General features: G+C 39.7%; 1 long non-coding RNA gene across 1 annotated transcript in view; it reads right to left on the bottom strand.

Moving 5' to 3' along the window:
• Window positions 1-1,839: 1,839 nt before the first annotated feature.
• Window positions 1,840-12,862, bottom strand: part of LOC103018160 (uncharacterized) — a 47,539-nt gene continuing 36,516 nt past the window's right edge. Inside the window, exon 5 of the long non-coding RNA XR_003623994.2 lies at window positions 1,840-2,005. This is a non-coding gene — a long non-coding RNA (uncharacterized LOC103018160). The remainder of the gene's footprint in view (window positions 2,006-12,862) is intronic.

Below are 12,862 nucleotides of genomic sequence, written 5' to 3'. Positions count from 1 at the left end.
ACAGGGCTTCCACTGTCAGTTTCCTCAATTCTTTCCCTAGCTTTAACTTCCAAGGACTCTCATTCAAAACCAATGTTTTCTACTTACCATCTGAGTCACATGGGACAATAATAGCAAATAATACTTGCTGAGCCCTTACTATATGTCAGGAATGAATCTAAATACTTTACATGTATGAATTTATTTATTGCCTTATTTTATCCTCCCAAACACCTAAGACGTAACTACACTTTTACAGAGAAAAATAATATACAACATTAATTGAGTACTTATTGTTCTGAGGATGTACATAACTGTAGTAATTTATTTTATCCTCACAACATTGTGAAATAAATCCTGTTATTATTCTCAGTTTTAAAGATGAGTTAACTGCGTCACAGAGTGATTACATAGTTTGCCTAAGGTCGTAGAGCACGACCTGGTATTCAGACCCAGCAGTGGGGTCCAAGAGCTCTTGTTCTTGACCATTCTCAGGTCATGTTGCCTTTCCAGACTTAGTTCCCTCATTTGTAAAATTTGGGTAAAGCCATGGTACCTATATCAAAACAGTTGTTGTCATGATTGAATAAGATAGTAAGCTTGAAAACACTTTACAAATGCTACCATGATATGTGAGTGCTAGATATTTTTGTAATTATGGGAATTATCACAGTGAAAGCATAAATCAATATATATGATGAGTTTATTGGAAGGGGAAAGACAAGACGAGCATCTATTGAATGCCTCCTAGCCTACTATGTGCTACTGTTTTTAAAACTCCTATTACCTCATTTTGCTATTTTTATCACCAATGTACAAAAGAACAGACAGAAGCTCAGGAAAGTTCAGTAATGTGTTCATATGACTCATCTGGGAAATAGCACAGGCAGAATTAAAAGCCAAGTTTGACCAAGTCTGAGATCTACCGTCCTTTAATTTCACCATGATGGTTTATGCAAACAAAGGAGATTTGTCTCCCCAGGGAATTTTGTCATGTATGCTCATTTGCTTCTCTTTTTTTAAAGTAATTATGAAGTTAACCATTGGAGTTCTGTACAATTGAAAATAGAATCTTTTCCCATAAGATTTCGTGTTGCCCTGAAAGTCAAATCTTCCAACCAGGTTTTCATTATATGTGTTCAGTCTATTTGGATCCCTCGCTAAAACATCACTGGACCCATTTTACATACTTGAGTTTCAGATCTCCTGCTGGCAACTCACCTAAAGACAGATCTCTAAGGAGGGAAATCAGTTCCACATGCAGCTAGATTTCAAGGCTGGGCAGTTACACTTAGGAATTGCCTTTAAACGTCCTTCGTCCTAAAGCCACACGTGAGCTTCAGAGTAAAACAGGTTCAAGTCTTTCCTCTTGCTTTTATTGTGTAACTATAAGCAAATCATGGACTTTTCAAGCCCTCATTTTTCTCATCTGAAAATGGAATTATTACATCTGCCTTGTAGGATTAAATTAAATGGCAATTGTTACATAGCAGGTGCCCAGTAAATATGTTCATTTCCTTCCTACCAATTCCCTTCTAGAATGGAGTTTTGGATTAATGGAAGTGAAGGCAAACGCATTCTCATTTTCCTAGGACCCAGGAACAACAGGAGGAAGATAACGTCATATTAGAGGGTAGAGAATGATCCACAGAAAACAGTTAACTTCCTTTCAGGTTTGGGGGCGGGGGTGCCTGTCCATTAGGGTGTCTGGTATATGGCGCATAAAAGAATGAACTTTCAGTGCCGTCCATTCTGGAGTTAAGGGGAGACTAATAGTGGGGCCAATGCGGTGGCTAAAATAATGGTAATAAATGAGATGGGAGTGGGGTGTGGGGAGCTTACCTTTATTTTCATTCCCTTTCTAGTGACTTGATGGGAATTGTCATCTGCTTTCTGAGCCTGAAGTCACTCTTTTCCCTGGTCTTAGATGCTATTCACACAGAGGCCACTCTAAACAAAATGACATTCAGGAAAGTGACTTCCGATCTGAATCCCCGTCTTCTTTTTTTCTCGTTAGATGAGGAGCCTATTGGATAGCATTTATTAGGAAAGTTGATGTGATTTGGAGCAATCAGGAGACACTCCCACCAAATTAAACTTCTTCTAGTTTCTTGAACAGCACAAACTCTTTTAGGCCTCGGGGCCTTTGCACATGTGTTTTTCTCTGGGGAGTGTTTCCTTTTGCCCACACTGCTCATCTTCACTTGGTTGACTCATACCCATCTTTCAGGCCTCATTTATTCGGAGAATTTTTCTGTGACTCCACTCATCCCCCCAAGACTAGCATGTCTTTGCTATATGTTTACACACATTTAATATTGCACTGCCTCAGCATTCTACACAACTGTAATTCTTTGTTCACTATATTTCTCTCCCAAGTACTTTGTAGCCTCAGTGAGAACTTAAGTCTGTCTTGCTCACTGCTGTACCTCAGTGCTTAGCATCATATGTAGCATATAACGGGCACGCAAATGATGTGTATTAAATGAGTTCATAAAAGAGTGATTGAGTGTGTGAAAGTGAATGAGTCAAGTTAGTGTGATGTAGCAGGAAGAATACTGGACTGTGAATCAGAATGCCTTGGGACCATTCTTAACTTCGGTTTTGACCCCTTGGCCACTTTAATTTCTCATGCCTAAAGATGCCTATATCTCAGAGGGTTGTGGGAATTAAATCAAGTGCCTGGTGTATGATGGATGCTTGGTTAAAAGTAGTTCTTTCGCACTGTAAGAGGAATCATTGATGGGAGTTGTTACATTACCAGGGGTTCAGAATCCAGCTGAGCTGCTGGAGACCCTTGGTCACAATACCCTCTTCAGAAGCTGCTAAAGATAAACTGAATCAAGAGGAGCTGCCTCTGAAGGTGGTAGTCCAAAGCTGGGGACCTGTTTCCTCACTTTTCCATTCTGCAAGGAGGCTGTGGATGGGGACATAGACGCTGTCTCTGGGTGAGAAAAGCCTCTTTCAGGAAGGCTCTGACTCTGGCACAAGTGACCCAAGTCATAAAGGTGATTGATTTTCCAGTCTCCAAAGCTTCAAAGCAACATATATAAAGTGCCTGGGCTGGAGAGAGGCACACCTCCTGACTCTCCCTACAACAGCTTCAGTGTTACAAGGAACCCTTAGAGGTATTGAACTGCCCTTGAGTTGTGCTGGAAATGTGAATGTTATGCATACACGTAAGCACTCACCCCTGGCACCAGGCTGGAGATTCTTGCACATAACCTGCCAATGTGCTGTGCTGGGGTTATTTTCCACTGAAATACCTCAGTAAAAAATCGCAAAGACAAAATTGTAGATGCAGGGGCTGGAAGCTTCTGGCAGTCTCTTGCTTGAGAAATGCCTCACCTAATTCTGGATTCCAACCGTGCTACATAAAGGGGCTGAACACTAGACCTTTAGTAAATCATGACTTTACGAGGGATAGGTGGGGTCTGGAGGACACGCCGCCCAAATGGACACTGGCAGGCAGGCCCTCACGAAATGCTCTTTGGCAAGCCCAGCTCATGGGAAAGTATGATTTCCTGCTTGCTGTGGATGCCTGGAAGTCTGTGCATTTTTTCATTTATTTTCTGCTGTGCTGTGGGATTTGGGGAAATCTAGAGCATCTCTCTGCATTTCATGTGGTACTTATTAGTCTGTACAAACCTATCTTAGGGGAGGAGCTTGGGCTTTGAGGTGACACTAAACTGAGCTTAACTCTCAGCTTTCCACTTACCAGCTGTGTGACCATGGGCACATCACTTAACCTCTCTGAGGCTCGATTTGCTCATTCTGTAACGATATCTCCTTTTGGGGATTTGTTTTGGAGTTTAAATGAGACAACATATGTGAAGTGCCTATACAGTGCCTGGCAACTAGGACACTGCATCTGTTTCCCTTTTACTACTCTTTTTTTTTTTTTTAATGAATGAGAGAATTATTTAGAAAATTTGTTGTTTTTCCCAGATGTAAGAAGATCAAGGGCCCCTGTTCTCCAGCAGAGAATATACGATTTTTCCCAAGTCTGAAACATATTGAATATTTAAAGTTAATTATACCTAAAAGTTACTTAAGTTATAATTTATTTTTTTTCCTCAATTTTGCATTCATATCTGTGATTGTGTCTTCTTCCTCAGAGAAAAACAGCACCCTATTAAGTGGCTGGACAACTTATGACACCAGGAATAATAACAATGAAATCTTTTGAATTTTGGTTATTTACATCTCATTTATAAAAGTTTTTCATTTGGTTTACAATAAAATCACATATTCAGTGGGATCAATAAACAGGAACACGGAAAGAACAGAAGTAACAGAGGTTTGAAACTGAGTCCCTTGCTAGGGAGGCTGAAAGGTTCTAGTCAACTGCCCAGCTTGCAAAGCCCCTTGAGGGAGGGAGATTAGACCTCAGGATGGGAAAGTCTCAGGGGAGGGAGGAATGCCGTGTGAAGCCCCATTGATGGAGGAAAGAACATCTCCCTTGGGTTTCCTAAAGTTTATTCTCTTAGATATCCAGGAAGAAAGAGTATGCATCCCCAGCCAAAATTGTTGGCTGCAGTCTCTGAGTATAATTATGTGTGGTAATTGACATTACTATATCAGTACAGTTTCCAAAAACTTAAAAACAATGGATTAAATCAGTGCCCAATGAAAAGATACTTCTACCAGTAGTGCTCAATTCAACTTCCCCTTTCTAAGTTGTTAATTATTTACATGGAAGTTTCTGGATCTCTCATAGTGATGGTAGTGTATTGACTGTTGCAGGGGTGTTTTAAGAAAGCATCCTTAAAATACAGCAAGGTATCACAAGTTGATCAAAAGTAAAGAATAAGAATAAAAGTCAAAAAAGGGGGAAAACAGATTCAGAATGGCCTTCACGTTTGTTAGGAAAGTGCCATAAATTAATTTCAAGCATCCCAATGGTCACTAAAAAACAAAAACAAAATACGTAAAATAAAAAAGATAGTTACACGATTTACAGTACATGGAAGAAACGTCGGTATATATATGCATTAGGTACTTAAAATGCTTTCTCTCCAATACTATCAAATCCTTGCAAAATGGCTAGTATCCTCTCTGTAAGTATGGCAGGAGTCAGAGGAACAGAAGTCTACCCCAAGGTCCTATAGCTGAGGTCGGATTTGGAGCCAGATGTGTTTTGTTTTCAAGTCTGTGTTCTTGTCACTGAAGGACGCTGTTTCCTCTTCTCTATGCATGGAGAAGCCTAAGTGGGCATATAACATGGTCCTTTCTGGAATTTTCTGATCTTTACCTCCCTTCGAAGAGGTTCCAGGGAGAGGTGTGAGGTTTCAAAGTGGTTACAATAGAGGACGATAGCCAAGAAACCTACCATTTAAGTGTGCGTGTGTGTGTGTGTGTGTGTGTGTGTGTTCAGCACTAGCATCAGGGTGAAATTAAAAGACACACACTTGCCAAGGCAAAGGTGTCTTGGGCTGAACCCCTGGCAGGTCCTTGAACAAGTTTCTTAATTCTATCAAGTCCACCGGCTACCTTGCTACGTTCTCTTGATAGAAAACCCTTCAAACCATGATTGTATAGGCTCAAATGAGGCCTTTCCCCCCAGTTCTGTCTCCTTTCAGGAGATTTAGGGAGGTTTGGGAAATCATAATTGACACCTCCTTCTGTCCTGCTCATCTCAACTTTGTAGCTCCCCAGCACCCTAACTCCTGAAGTACAGGCTGTCTTTACATTTTCCAGAGACTTCTGTGTTTGTAGAATACGTATTGATGCTTCGCTATGCTTTCTAAATCTTTGTGTAATTTTTTTTAACTTTCCGATATTCTCATTGGGAGAAAACTGAATCAATGGCCTAGTTTGAGGGCATATTTTAGAAGAAGTGATCTAGTGGAAATTTATGATATGGCTGTTGTTGCTTTTAGTGTTTTAGCTGTTCATGATCCCATTCCTTTCTGAAAAACATCCCTGGTGGAGACTGACCCGTATATCATCATGTATATGATCTGGCACAAAAGTGGTTCTCATGGCCCAGTTCTCTCTGCTGGCTCACATGAGCAGTCCTCCAGCATAATCAGGAAGCAAGTTGTGGCCTAAGTCAGCCAATGAGAGTCTTGCTGCCAAAGGCATGAACCAGTCAAGATGAGATCATAACAGCAGCATTGCCAGTAGTGCCATCCTAGTGGTAGTAACAGTGACATTGGCTGGGGCCATGGAGATGGGGATGGTATTGATGTTAGAGGTGGCCTCTCCTGAATGTTCAGCCAAGTTCAGCCAATATAAGTGTGTTGTATGTCCTGATGCTGGGTCTGGAGCTACTCCAATTCCTGTCATTTTCCAAGCCTGAGTCTCTACATTTCCCATCAGTTCTATGAGATACCCTTTAACCTTCCAACAAATTTGTCTCCCTCTTAATTTGGCCATAGTCTTTTTCGATGGCTTGCCACCCAAGCCAGTGATGAACACAAGAATCAACAATGACCGGACACTTAACTTTCCTGGCAGGTCCTGTATTGGATGATTTAACCCCTCCTATGATTGGTGTTATTGTTTGAATCTTTATAAATGAGAAGCTGAAAACTGATAAAGGATATTAAGAAGCTAAGCTATGTAATAGTTTACTTTTATTGAGTATTTATTAGAAGCTAACATTTTAAAGCACCATCTTATTTAATGTGCACAACCTTTCATATTAAGTAAAGCCATATTTCAGTGTATCTAAGACAACGTTAATTGCAAAGTGTGGCATTCTTTTTTTTTTTTTTTTTTTTTAATTCAACAATTTAAAGCTTTATTCAACAATTCACGAATCGGGCAGCATCCAGTCTAGCAGATAGAAAGGAGCTCTGAAGAGTTGTACAAAATAAAAGACTTTAACAGGCAGAAGGGATTAGGAATAAGGAAGTTATACAAGGCAAAAAAAAAGGATTGGTCCCTGCAAGGTTACTTTCCTTTAGGGGATGGCAGGTGCTGATCAGGCAATTCCTGATTTACTGGTTTGAGATTCCATTTCTGGGACAGCTGAAACTATAATTAAGTCTGGGTTTGGTGATGTGTGGCTTAGCATAAGTGACTCCATTTGGGGCCTGTTGTGTTATTTTTAACAGTATCTGAGATAGCAAAAATAGTGGAATCAACATGTACAAAACAAGCTTCCTAAAATGCAAATAAAACAATACACCTAGAGAGGATAAAAATCTGTAAAAATAATTTATCTCAGGTTTACCCAACGTCAATTACCAGATATTCAGTGGTCTTCCAGTATGAAAATGCATATTACCACCTACACACTTGATACAGTGCCTGGAAATCAATAGTCATCACAGGTAGATTCTGCAAGTCTTTGAAGAGGGCAAGCACCATGACCTGAGTCTGAGCCGATCTCCACCACTTACAAAGCTTTATGACCTCAGTCTGTTTACTTGTTCTTTCTGAGATTCCATGTTTCCATTTGTTCTTTCAACTAGCTATTAATTCAACACATATTTCTTGTGTGCCTAGTATGCCAGGCATTATGCTGGGTCCCAGGGTAAGTGCAGTTAGTACGAGAGGCATGGCCTCTGTCCTCCATCCTTGGTGCTTCACCTATGACTAAAGATAATAACGCTTGCTTCAGTTGGGGTTGTCGCTAGTACCGCATAGAATAAAGTGTCTGACACAACACTTGACATGTGGAACGAGCACAGTAAGCTTTACCGCTGGTATAGTCTCCGTTTTTCCAGCTATAAAATGGAATTTATCTTATCCAACTTGGCTGGATGTGAGAGTATTGATCCACATAATCCTTTAACTATACATTTGCCCCCGTCCAGAAAACACCTTGATTTTTTTTTTTTTTTTTTTTAGAAATTTCATGTAATGTCTGAAACATTTATATTAACATATTTCCATACAAATAACCCAATGAAAGTTTAGTATTAGTTGTTTTGTTTGTTTTTTTATACTGCAGGTTCTTATTAGGCATCAGTTTTATACACATCAGTGTATACATGTCAATCCCAATCGCCCAATTCAGCACACCACCACCAAAGTGTGGCATTCTTTATGTATCACTAATAAAGTAAAATGCTGCCAATTATACTATGATATGCCATTAATTGTAAGATGTATTCTGATATCAGAGATTAATTAAAAATATATTTTAGAATAGATGAATTACAGCATGTCATTATTCCCATTGCAAAAATGGGGTAACTAGGCCCAGAAATGTGTAAGAACTTGCTTGAGGTCACATAATTTGCACATGGTAGTAAATAGATTTAAACCTAAATCCACCTGGCTTCAAAGCTTGAGTTATTAATCACGATGACATATTGCTCTCTAGTCATCTAGCCATTTAGCTGTAGGACTGAAATTCAAACCCATGTTTGTCTGACTCTGAATTAGTAACGGATAAAACTTAATGAGTATCTATTATATGTCAGGTATAGTGCCTGGAGGTTTATTGTTGCTATTTTATTTAATACTGATAATAAGCCTGTAAATTAGAGGTTACTAATCCCATTTTGCAGACAAAGAAATTGAGGCACTGGCTTGCTAAAAGCCACAGAACTGGTGAAGAGTAGAGCCAAAGCTTGATTCTAGGTCCTTCTGCCTTCAAAGATACATGTTCCACTGTCCTACACTGCTGCTTGTTTTGTCTATAGTTGAATTTTGCAAAAAGTGCTCATGGATGTAGGGCAATGCTTATCTAAAGAAATTAATCCCTGTTGAAAAAATTTTGGACATTGATATATAGCTACCTCATATTATACTGCAAAGGCTATTACTCAGGCCATTATTTAGACAAAGGAGGATTGTTTTTGGTGCCTGTTTTCTCCACCTCCTTCCTTTGCCCGATCCTGTCAAATGATGTAACTGTAGGAACCATTCAGGAAACAGCTTTACCTATTCAGGTATGTGAAGCTCACAGGTGAATAGCATAGTGCATAGGTATGTAGTCTAAACAAAGAAATGGTAAGGGTTCAGAACCCTCCCTTTTTCTATGCTCCTTGAGAATTTCTCTACTTTTGCATATTGAGCTTCATAGTAATTATAGCTAACTAACATTATTGCCTGTCTTTGGGTTCTCCTGAAAAGTAGACCCTGTGATAAGGACTTCAGGGCAAGTAATTTATATGGGAGATGATCACAAGATGCCCAATACGTGATTGGAGAAAGAGAGATGGGAAGGGTAGAAAAACAGAGTACATTTATGAGTGACTATTTCTGGAGGCCACTGCTGGGATCTCACTGAGGAACTCTGTAGAACATGACTCAGAATTATCACAATGAGGGATGGGAAGCTGGGGTATTTGTCCATTGACTCTTGTCTCACTGACTGAGGATTTTCTCTTGGGATGTTCAATTCGTAGTGCTTCTGGGTTTTATCTACATGCACTGGTACAAACTTCCATTGATATGGAAGAAAGCCCTCAGATAGAGAAGCAGATAGCTATAGATGCTTGAGATGGGAAACCGTCAGACCCAAGAATTGTCCACGGCAGATTCAGGTAAACTCAGAAGTATGTTGGAGGGATGGGAGGCATCTCAGCATAATCTTCTACACCTTCTTACCGTGGACTGAGCGTTATGTTACTGTCTTTATTTGTGTTACTCAACGCAATACTGTGTAAATGTCAGTTGCCCAAATAAACTGTATTCTTCTTAAAATCAGAGACTGTTTTATTTGTCCTGTCTTTGTACCTCCAGGGACTGGCACAGTGTTGGACGGGGTAGAGTAGAAATGTGAAGAGTTGGGGAAAGGGCTCTAATTGCAGTGGCATGGAGGTGAAAAACTGCATACTTTATCCAAGAATTCAAGTGGAATAGAAGGGAGGTCTTCTCAAGCACCATTCTGGAATTCATTGTTTCCATGGGGTATATTGATTGCAAAAATGCCTCCAGTTCTTCACTCTTCCTGTATTCTTGCCACTTGCCTTATAACTTTGCAGTGCCTCTAACTCTGGCTCTGGGCATGTCCATGTGACTTGTTTTGGCCATTGGGGTGTTAGTGTGCATAATTCAAGTACAGGCCTGAAATTGCTTGCACAGTTGATCTTGGGTTGCTTTTGTAGCTCTGCATTGTTAGGAGAACATACATGGATTAGCCCTCAGGAGGATGAAGGACAAGTAGAGCAGAACCAAGTTGCTTTGGTTGTTCTGGTTGAGGCCATACTAGACCAGCTAACAGCCTAGACCAGAGCAACAGTGCTACCAGGAAACCCATGTCTGTTACGTGCAAGCCCAGGTGAAATTAACCAAGGCTCATTCCCCAGCCTCTGAACCCCACAGACACAGGAGCAAAACAAATGTTTATTGTCCTAGGCCACTAAGGTTTGTGGTTGTTTGTAGAACAGCATTTTTGTGGCAATATGTAATTGATACACCCCATGCAGAGTATACAAAGGAATAAAGAGAAAAATGGCAAAGCGCTACTGAAAGGCATATGCTGGGCAGCCAGTTAGTCTAACTCAGCAGCCAAATGATTCCCTTATGGTCACCAACATGAAGCATGTGTCATGAAAATTAGTGCATCAATAAATTTACCTATTACGATGTGTCATCAGCTGCTTGGGATTACTTGTCACCTGCAGAAGCTGCAAACATTAAAACCGTAAATGCCTGGAGTTTAGGGTTTGTAGGGCAGAGAAGCAGTGTGAGATGGAGCTGACCACACAAGCAGGAGCCAGACACAGATGAGTTTGGATGCTTTCCTGGAGTTATCAGGATGCTCGGGGCATGAATGAATGTCATTTGAATGAATGAGATATTCTGGGAATGATGGACATTTCCTGGCATTACTTGATTGAGGGTAGGTACCTACCTCAGTAAAAAACTGGCTGTTAGTTGGTAAAAATGTCATCTGCTACTGCAAATTTTACTTCCCTCATGGGCTTTTTTATTTTTTTTTTTGAGTAATATTTGTCAGGTTATGTAGCATATAATCAGAGACATGGGGCACCTTTAAATGTTGTAATTTTTCAAGGCGAAAAGCCTTCTGCTAAAGAGAAGACGGGAAGAAGACCAAATCAAATAACAATTATGAATAATACTCAGCCCATAACAAAAGGCTCTGGATTTTATAATATGTTTCTGCCAAAGGCCATGTGTAATATTTCCTTGTTAGGAGTTCCCAACCACTATGAAATCCACAAAACCTCTCCCAGCTGTTGAAGACTTATCCTCCGTCCTTTCCCATTCTGGGACATATCCATAAGGTTTAGAAAATATGACTAAGTTTCCCAACTTGAATGACACTAATAGTAATTTTCTAAGGCTTTGGAGAAAGATGTAAGAAAACCACAGTGCATGTCTGTTTGAAAACTGTTCTGTTTAATGATTTGTGGTGTTCCAAAGGTGGAGGGTGAGACAGAACTGTTTAAGAAACTTGCTTTCAATGATTTGAGTGATCTTAAGATTACATTTATAATCAGTACAAATTAAATTACATTTAAACTTGAGGTTCAAAAGTGAAGCATTAAGAAGGAAGTGAGCAGGTAGACAAATTTACTTCCATTTTGTGAAAGAACTTAATGGGACTTTAAACGCATGTAGGGACGTTATGAATTCTCCTCCTGACATATGTGAGATTGTAGTACATCATTCTGCTTGAGTCAAACTTCTCTTGAGTAGGAAATAGAATAAGAATATTTAGAAATACAAGAATAGAAATACAAGAAATATAAGAATGTCCTACTAAGAATAAAACCCCAAATGAGAAGAAAATAACTTGAAAATAATGAAGAAAATGTATGATATATCAATTGCTCATTTCTTTAGCACTTCCAGCAGGTTGTCTGTGATATCTACTGAAAGCCAACATTTACGGGGCCAATGACTGAGCCAGACAATGTGCTGAGCACATATATTAACTTGTTTAATTCTTATAACAATGCATTGAAGTTGGTACTATTTTTATCCTCATTTTATAGGTAAGGAACTTGAGGTTGAGAAAGGTTAAGTATGTCACCCAAGATCATACAGCTAGTAAGGGGCAGTGCCACTAGTCAACTACATGTCTGGGTAATGCTGGAGCTCATGGTTTAATCAACACGCTCAGATGTTTACACCTTTTGACACTCCATCTGTTGAGAAAGCAAAGTCCTGGTGACCCACTAATTCCAACAAAAAAGTGTCAGGGCTGTTTTATATTGACTCTTGGAAACATTCCAGTTAGACGAAGCAGTTATTGCCAATAATTGCATAGTAGTCCAGAAGCCTTTTAATTTGTACCTAGGTATTGTTCTTTCTTTAAACTTTGCTAAAAGTACTTAGCGATTCATGACTAAATTGTTTTCTAAATTGGCAAAGCATTATCTTTAATAGATAAAGCATAATTACCTAGAAGTCTTACTTATATTGCTACTCATCCTGAAGAAAGCTTAGCCAGTTAGTTCTCAAAGCAATGGAGCAAGAAACTTGGGGATACCTCCTATAATCTTGCAAACCTAAATCAGTAATGGAGTCATAAATGCCACAGAAAGTACCAAGGACCTTGAAGTCACGAGGCCTTCGTGTTCAGGGGGACGATGGCAGGGGAGCTTTTACCATTGTTATACCTTCCCCTTCATTCTGTGGGAATGACCCCTGACTTGTGTCTCCTTACAGCATGTTATTGTCCCAAGGTAAGGGTAAGTGTTCTACTCTGCCTTTGCTAATATTCTTGCACATCTTGGAAAATTTTTCCTTCTTTAATGATGCCAGTCCTTGCATTCTTGTTAGGAAATTAAGGTTGGAAAGAATATGTCCAGAGATATTTTAATATACATTTTTAAAATTATTGTTTATGTGTGATGAGGCCAACAGATCAGGAGATAACGGTCATTGAAAAGAGAGTGTGTTATACTCACAGATCCCAAGAGAAAGGAGCATGGCATAGGCCATTTGGGGAAACACCAGGGATGGTCAGGGGGCAGAGGGAGAGAGGGAAACTGTGGACAAACGT

The sequence above is a fragment of the Balaenoptera acutorostrata genome, chromosome 17 (assembly GCF_949987535.1).
Source record: "Balaenoptera acutorostrata chromosome 17, mBalAcu1.1, whole genome shotgun sequence".
NCBI lineage: Eukaryota > Metazoa > Chordata > Mammalia > Artiodactyla > Balaenopteridae > Balaenoptera > Balaenoptera acutorostrata.
The sequence above is the reverse complement of the archived record's forward strand: the minus strand, read 5'-3'. Positions and strand labels throughout refer to the sequence as shown.